Source organism: Nicotiana sylvestris, chromosome 9 (assembly GCF_000393655.2).
Source record: "Nicotiana sylvestris chromosome 9, ASM39365v2, whole genome shotgun sequence".
Taxonomy (NCBI): Eukaryota; Viridiplantae; Streptophyta; class Magnoliopsida; order Solanales; family Solanaceae; genus Nicotiana; species Nicotiana sylvestris.
Genome location: NC_091065.1, coordinates 144035902 through 144043656, shown reverse-complemented (window position 1 = coordinate 144043656; position 7755 = coordinate 144035902). Strand labels below are relative to the sequence as shown.

At 37.2% G+C, this 7755-nt stretch overlaps 1 long non-coding RNA gene across 1 annotated transcript; it reads left to right on the top strand.

Annotated features, from left to right (window-relative positions):
* The first annotated feature begins 2361 nt into the window (after nt 1–2361).
* Nucleotides 2362–7478, top strand: LOC138876833 (uncharacterized). The gene is made up of 2 exons (XR_011402097.1): nt 2362–7194; nt 7275–7478. It is a non-coding gene; the product is annotated as an uncharacterized lncRNA (long non-coding RNA).
* The last annotated feature ends 277 nt before the right edge of the window (nt 7479–7755 follow it).

The window sequence follows — 7755 nt, the reverse complement described above, 5'->3', positions numbered from 1 at the left end:
GAATCCCTTTCGGTCTAGCTCTATTCCGGAATTGAGACAAAGAAGGGATGACAAGATTGATTTACATGGCTTTCGTTTGACACGAGCTAATGTGCAAAAAAAAAAGTACCTAGCCTCAACAGGTGCATCAAGTCGATCTCGACTGGACATGATGGCCGATGCTTCAGAGTCAAAATTATTGAAACGGAAAGAAATCCAAAGTCAAGTGCCCATAAAGGCAAAATAAGATGAAAAGGCCAAAGCCCCACACGGGTGAACCATCATGTGAAATTTTGGAAAGTCAAGATCCCTGGGTTTAGAAGAGAGATCGATCTCCAGAAAGCCAGCGGGCAATAGAGGTTTTCATCGAAAGAGTTGGGCCGAGATCAAAACAATTAAGGCCACAAAATCAACCACTGTTTCAAACTAACAATTGTTCTTTGTTTGAAAACATGAAACATGTGCAACCAAAAGAACCTGCGCAAGGGCTAGAAACAGTTTTGCAGCAATAATCAATCCAAAATGGAAGTCTCTTCCAAATTATTTCCTGCATTCTTACTCATTTTTTCTTAAATAAAATAAAAATAAAGAGAAGAAAATTCAAAAACATGGTAGCCTAGGGTCCCCAATCTCTAGTTACATTTTTTCCAACATATGGTCTCCACTCCCTAGTTGATTTTATTTTATATATAGGGTCTCCACTCGCTAGTCTGCTTTTCCAACATAGGGTCTTCACTCCTTAGTTGATTTTATTTTAGACATAGAGTCTCCACTCCCTACTCACTTTTCCAACATAGGGTCTCCACTCCCTAGTTGAACTTATTTTAGACATAGAGTCTCCACTCCCTAGTCATTTTTACAACATAGGGTCTCCACTCCCTAGTTGATTTTATTTTAGACATAGGGTCTCCACTTTCTAGTCTGCTTTTCCAATATAGGGTCTCCACTCCCTACTTGATTTTATTTTAGACATAGGGTCTCCATTCCCTAGTCGCTTTTCTAACATAGGGTCTCCACTCCCTTGTTGATTTTATTTTAGGCATAGGGTCTCCACTCCCTAGTCTGTTTTTCCAACATAGGGTCTTCACTCCCTAGTTGAAGTTATTTTAGACATATGGTCTCCACTCCCTAGTCTGCTTTTCCAACATAGGGTCCCCACTCCCTAGTTGATTTTATTTTAGGCATAGGGTCTCCACTCCCTAGTTGATTTTATTTTAGGTATAAGGTCTCTACTCCCTAGTCGCTTTTCCAACATAAGGTCTCCACTCCCTAGTTTAAGTTATTTTAGACATAGGGTCTCCACTCCCTAGTCGCTTTTTCAACATAGGGTCTACACTCCCTAGTTGATTTTATTTTAGACAGAGGGTCTCCACTCCCTAGTCTGCTTTTCCAACATAGGTCTCCCCTCCCTAATTGATTTTATTTTAGACATAGGGTCTCCACTCCCTAGTTGCTTTTCCAACATAGGGTCTTCACTCCCTAATTGAAGTTATTTTAGGCATAGGGTCTCCACTCCCTAATCTGTTTTTCTAACATAAGGTCTCCACTCCCTAGTTGAAGTTATTTTAGACATAGAATCTCCACTCCCTAGTCGTTTTTCCAACATAGGGTCTTCACTCCCTAGTTGAAGTTGTTTTAGACATAGGGTCTCCACTCCCTAATCACTTTTCCAACATAGGGTCTCCACACCCTAGTTGAAGTTACTTTAGATATAGGGTCTCCACTTCCTAGTTGATTTTATTTTAGACATACGGTCTCCACTCCCTAGTCGCTTTTCCAACATAGGGTCTCCACTCCCTAGTTGATTTTATTTTAGACATAAGGTCTCTACTCCCTAGTCGTTTTTCCAACATAGGGTATTCACTCCCTAGTTGAAGTTATTTTAGACATAGGATCTCCATTCCCTAGTTACTTTTCCAACATAGGGTCTCCACTCCCTAGTTGAGTTTATTTTAGACATAGGGTCTCCACTCCCTAGTCACTTTTTCAACATATGGTCTCCATTTCCTAGTTGATGTTTGTTGATACCCAGTTTTTCCCTATATATTTTCATATGTAAAATACCTTTTAAAACAACACATATATGCATATATAAGCATATCCCAAGGTCCTATTATTTTTCTCAATTTTTTTTAAGATTTTTAAATCAATTTTATTGCCCTATTTTATCAGGAAAAAACAATAAATGTTCCAAAATTGGCATTTTGGTAAATCATTTATTGGATTCTCTTTTTTATACCAAAATATAGCTAAGTTAATTTTCGCACATTTTTTTTAGAAATTTATTTAGTATTTTAAAGCTAAATTGCATATAATTGCAATATTAGCCTATTTTTGATTTAATTGCGTTATAATTAAAAAAATTAATTACAGTATTTTTAATTTAATATTTACATATTATTAATTGATTTAGTACTTTTAATTTGTTTCCAGAAATTATTTTACTATTTTTAAAATAAATAAGGAAAAAGTGCCTATTTAAATACTAGCCCTAACTATTTCGATTATAGCCTTAAATCAGCCCCAATTGAACTCAATTCCCAATCTCATTTCCCCAACCCAATTTTAATTTAAACCCGCCCCTGACCCCAATTAAATCCTACTGAACCTAGACTCCTCTCATCTTGGCCGTTGATCTCTGAGATCAACGGCCCCTATTCACTCTTACCTTTTTTAACCCAAACGACCACCCTAACCTTCTCATTTCTCACCTACCAGCCTCCTCTGAACCCTCCACTCTCTCAAACACTCTCGAACCTTCTCAAACCCTAGCCGCCTCATACCATCTCCGCCTGAAAGCCACCAGAATCTATGGCTTCCAAGGCTATGAGAGTCCTACACCGGCCTCCTATGACTCCCACGTGCCTGATTTCTGAAGATTCAAGGCCTGACCTTGAAGGATTGTTCCCAGACCTCTGTCAATTCAAGGTTCCACGGCCGTCTCCGGCCTTATTCCGGCGTACCATGGTTGTTCGAGCCTGATTTTGACCTCTCTGACTTAGATCGGTGACTCTTCAAAGCCTTTCTCACTACTGGGGTTCCTCTGAAACCCTAACCCTTCGAGGTTATCTCCGATTCTATTAGATCTGTTGTGTATCTATGCTTTCCCTAAGTTTTTAAACGATTTCTCTAGCTTTTCTTTCAAAATTACTTTCAGAACCATTTCTTTTTCGATCTAGGGTTTACTGGAAAAATGTTTAAGTGTTTCTCTGACTTTCTTTCTTTTTTCTTTTGTGTGCATCAGCCTCTACTATGTTCTTATATTTTTTTTGTTCTACCACGTTCTTGTATGCTTCTTCTACTATGTTTTCTGTTCTTGTATGCATCTCCTACTGTGTTTTCCTATACTATGTTCTCGTATGCTTTTCTACTATGTTCTAGTACTTTCTTCTACCACGTTCTGATATGTTTCTCCTACTATATTTTTCTACTGTGTTCTTAAGTGTTTTACTATTTTCTTTCTACTAAGTTCTGTTTAAGTTTCTTCTAAAAACTTCTCAGCATGTTTCTGCTACCGATCTTATCAGTCTTTTCCATTACGTTTCGTGTTGGCTTCTTCTACTCTATTTTCTTTGAATTCTTCCGCTATGCTATGCATGTTACTTTTCTATCATGTTTCTCACGAGTTTTAGTTGTTGAGAGAAACATGGTAGAGATTTCAATTCTTTCTAAGACCTCTGAACCTATTTTGAATCTCTGAAATAAAACATTTGTTCTTCATATGATTCCAGCTCTTGCTAAGCTCTTCTACACTGGATCTTCTTCTGATTTTACAATGAAACCACAGTCTTTTCCATGCTTAACATGTTCGTATGCTCCTTATATATGATGAATTTCCCTCTAAAATGGTTTTCAAATTTGCAATTAGTTCAAACTTCCTTCTGAATATGGCTTGATTGATTTCTTTCCATTGTTTGCTGATTTTCTCTGTGACTCGGCCTAAGTTAAAATCCTTCTTCATCTTTTTTGACTCGGTTCATTTATGCAAAATCTCAGACCATTTTGATTTACTGCTTGTTAATTGATTTGCTTACCTTATTTGCACAAACCGTGTATTTCAAAACCTTGTCCTTAAATAACCTTTATGTACTTGCCCCTAATTGCATGCTTTGCACAAAATGTTTATTTAATTTCTTTCCTTAAATGGTTTTTACCTGTTTTGAATCTGAATCCTTTAATTAAAGGGAGTCTTGTGTAATTGATTGACAATCAGTTCCTCAACTATTTTCTTACCTTATTTCTGCCTGACTTTACACTATAAAAGGCACGACCCTCTGCACAAACAACAACATTTTCACAATCCTTCTGAAATCTTACTTACACATAATAGTATTCTCTCTTCTTGTCTACACTGTGGCTTTTACAAGACTACTGCCATTTTCTCTGTTTGTTTCTTTGAAACTGGTATGTCCTAATTTAAGCTTCAGCATCATCACAATGTGTTCATTTACAGCTTTTATATCCATGTCTACTTTACTATTTCTGTAAAGTTCAATATTTAAGTTAGTATGCTCATATCTTTCTGCCTGTTTCTGCTGCGAATCCTTGCTCCCTATCCCCATCACCCCTATGTGTTTGAGAGCTGTGACTTAAGGCATGACAATGTGAGTTGTTGCCCATGAATTAAGTTTAAACCAATGGGGGTCTTATCCTCTAAGCAAACAAGTTGGAGGGTGTGCCAGCATCTCCCATTGCTGGGTGTGCCCATCAGCCTACTTTTCTTTTGCTCTTGCAAATTCCCCCATTTCCCTACACCCTTATGTGTACTGATTTTAAGTTATTCCCCTTTTCCCTTTTCCCTTTCAGAATTCTACTTTCGCACTTGCACTTCCTCTTAGTTCCTATGTTCTGCCCCCTCTTGTGAGCCTTGTCTTGGGACCTTGAGTTCTTTCTAAACTTGGACACCTGAGGGCTGGCCCTTCTACACTGCACTATGGCTTTATCTGGTGATACATTTGGGTGTAAGCACTGCCCGGAGTTCTTATGAAACTCTTAGGGAACTTTGACACACCCCAAATGGGAGAAAGGCTTTGAAATATGATCTCTTAGAGTCGATTTACTTCATACTTCAGACAGGAAGTCTGAATCAGGCTCTCCTTGGTTGTATTTTTTATTTCTGATGTATTTTTCTTTACTTTATTTTTCTGGGCTGTAATAACTTTGTAATAAAACTCTCGGGGATGGCTAGTGAAAAGGGAGGGGTAACTATGTATGCAAAAAGGGGTAGATAACCTACCTATCGGAGTTTATGAATTTCTGTACTTCCATATAGATACCATGTCTATAGAAGTTTTTGAATTTCTGCACTTCCATATAGATACCATATCTATATGAGTCTCTGATTTCTACACTTCCATATAGATACCATGTCTATAGGATTTCTGCATTCTCATATTAACCTGCCTATAGGAATTTCTGCACTCTCATGTAGATACCATATCTATAATTATTCGAAATCTGAATTCTGCATATGCATGTAGAAAATATGCCTATAGGATTTTCTGAATCTTGCATATCCACTTCTTATAAGGCAAACATGTTTATAGGTCTTAACAACCAACTGCAATTGGATATCATGTTCATATAATACACAGTACCTAGACATCATGTTTATAGGATTTATGCATTTCATTATGTCTATAAAGGTGTCCTAAAGTGGACAAACACATAGAAAGCATATCTATAGGAGCTTTAATCTGAATCACCTCACTCGTTTATAAGCCTAAAATCAGCAATAATAATGCATTACCAGTTGCAGAACTGTCCATCTTTTGCTAAAACTCGCCTTTCTTTCTTCAGTATGTAATCAATTCATTCATTGTTTCTGAAATCAGTAGACATCATGCTTTTGAAACCACAAGTAAGCCCATACATGCTTTTCATTTGTTTATATGCTTCCCCATACTTGCCATATATGTTTTGTTTTTCGCCTTAGTATTTTTACCTTTTGAAACCACAAGTAAGCCAAATATCCCTCCCCTTTAGGATTAGTAGTCCCAAATGCCTCTGGGACTGATAGGACTGAGGCGGGTAATAGCATGCAATAAGTAAACGAGACCATTCCATGCTTTAATACCTCAACGGGGTAGGAGGGTAGATATGGATATGATGACTACGCGGTAACATCACGTGTAGCCCCTCACTGAGGAGTGATTACTGGATGTTGCGTGGGGTGATCCATATTATTTACAAACTTAGGACCCTTTTTCCTTTATTTTTTGTTTCCTTATTTATTCTCAAATTTCAAACTATTTTCTTAAAAAAATCAGCTTTTCTTTTAGTTCTTTTAACTTCACCTATTTTGTAACCATTACGTGAAAATCCCCTCTTGTTTGAAGTTCTTATTTGCCTACGTAATATTTGTACCTAAAGTCACAACAATGGTTTGGTCCGGAACCACACTAGTGGATCCTGAGGGGTGCCTAATACCTTCCCTTTGAAATAATTTCATGCCCTTACCCAATCTCTGGTTGCTCAAATCAAACCCTTCTTAGTGTCCTAATGCACTTAAATCATTAGGTGGCGACTCTTCAATTCAAACCCAATTCCCGAAAGGGAACGAGTTGTCCTCCCGAATGTCATAAGCCCGATTTCGCGAGAAAAAGGGGGCGCGACAATGTTATTTTAGACATAGGGTCTCCACTCCCTAGTCACTTTTTCAACATAGAGTCTCCACTCTCTAGTTAATTTTAGTTTAGATATAGGGTCTCCACTCTCTAGTTTCTTTTCTAACATAGGGTCTCCATTCCCTAGTTGATTTCATTATAAATATAGGGTTCCATTCCCTAATCTATTTTTCCCAGGGATGCACAATCTTGATTTTATTGCTTTCAATAAAGAAATAGTTTAGATTTTGTTACTATAACTCACAAAATTTTCCTAGTGAAAACTGGGCCAGAAAATTTTGTTCGCTTGTTTGCTTTAGTGCCTAAACAGGTTTTCACCGTGAGGCACAAGATTTGAGATGACCAAAAGAAGAAGTCTCAACCCAAATAAAAGAAAAGAAGAACTAGAAAAGGAGTTGAACTCTGAGTGTAGAAGCGGAGAAAAGATGCGGAATACTCAAAATTTGATTGAAGTCACAAGCTTCGCGTGTCCCGCCTTGATCCGAAAAGCTGAAGAAGAATGAACCAGCAGTTGCAGCTAACGAGCATCAAGATTCAGATCCGAGTCTATAGGAATAACCATCCAAGACTCAAGATCAAGCTTCAGAAGGTTTATAGATAGGAATCTTGTAACTCGTAGCTGATAGACTTAGTTAGTCTTTTTAATTTTTGATTTTGATGTAATAACAGGACAACGGACCGGAGCCTCGACGGAACCTCACTCAACTCTTGAACACATCACTCCATCAGCCTTCCAAAACTACACCGACATGATTCCTTTATAGCCAAGGATGTGTAGTCAACCTCCGAAGCAAGGTTCGGTCAAACTTTTCCAAAATGCTTCCAAATGGAGTTTCAAACGGGCAAATATTGCTCGTAATTGCTCATTTTATATTTTCCCGAAAACTCTTCATGTTTCTGAGCAAAGTGGTGCAGATGTGAGTACCTAATTTTTGTCCTACATGAAAATAACTCCTAAAAATAAACCAAAAATAATTTTTAATGGATTTTAGAAGTTTTTCTTTATTTAGTTGCATTTCATGCATTTTTAATATTTTAAAAATTATAGAAAAATGATAAAAAAATGTCATGTTTTAATTTCATGTCATTTTAGGTCCAATTTGTATTTAGGAATTTAATTTCATAATTTAATTGCATTCATTAAACAAAA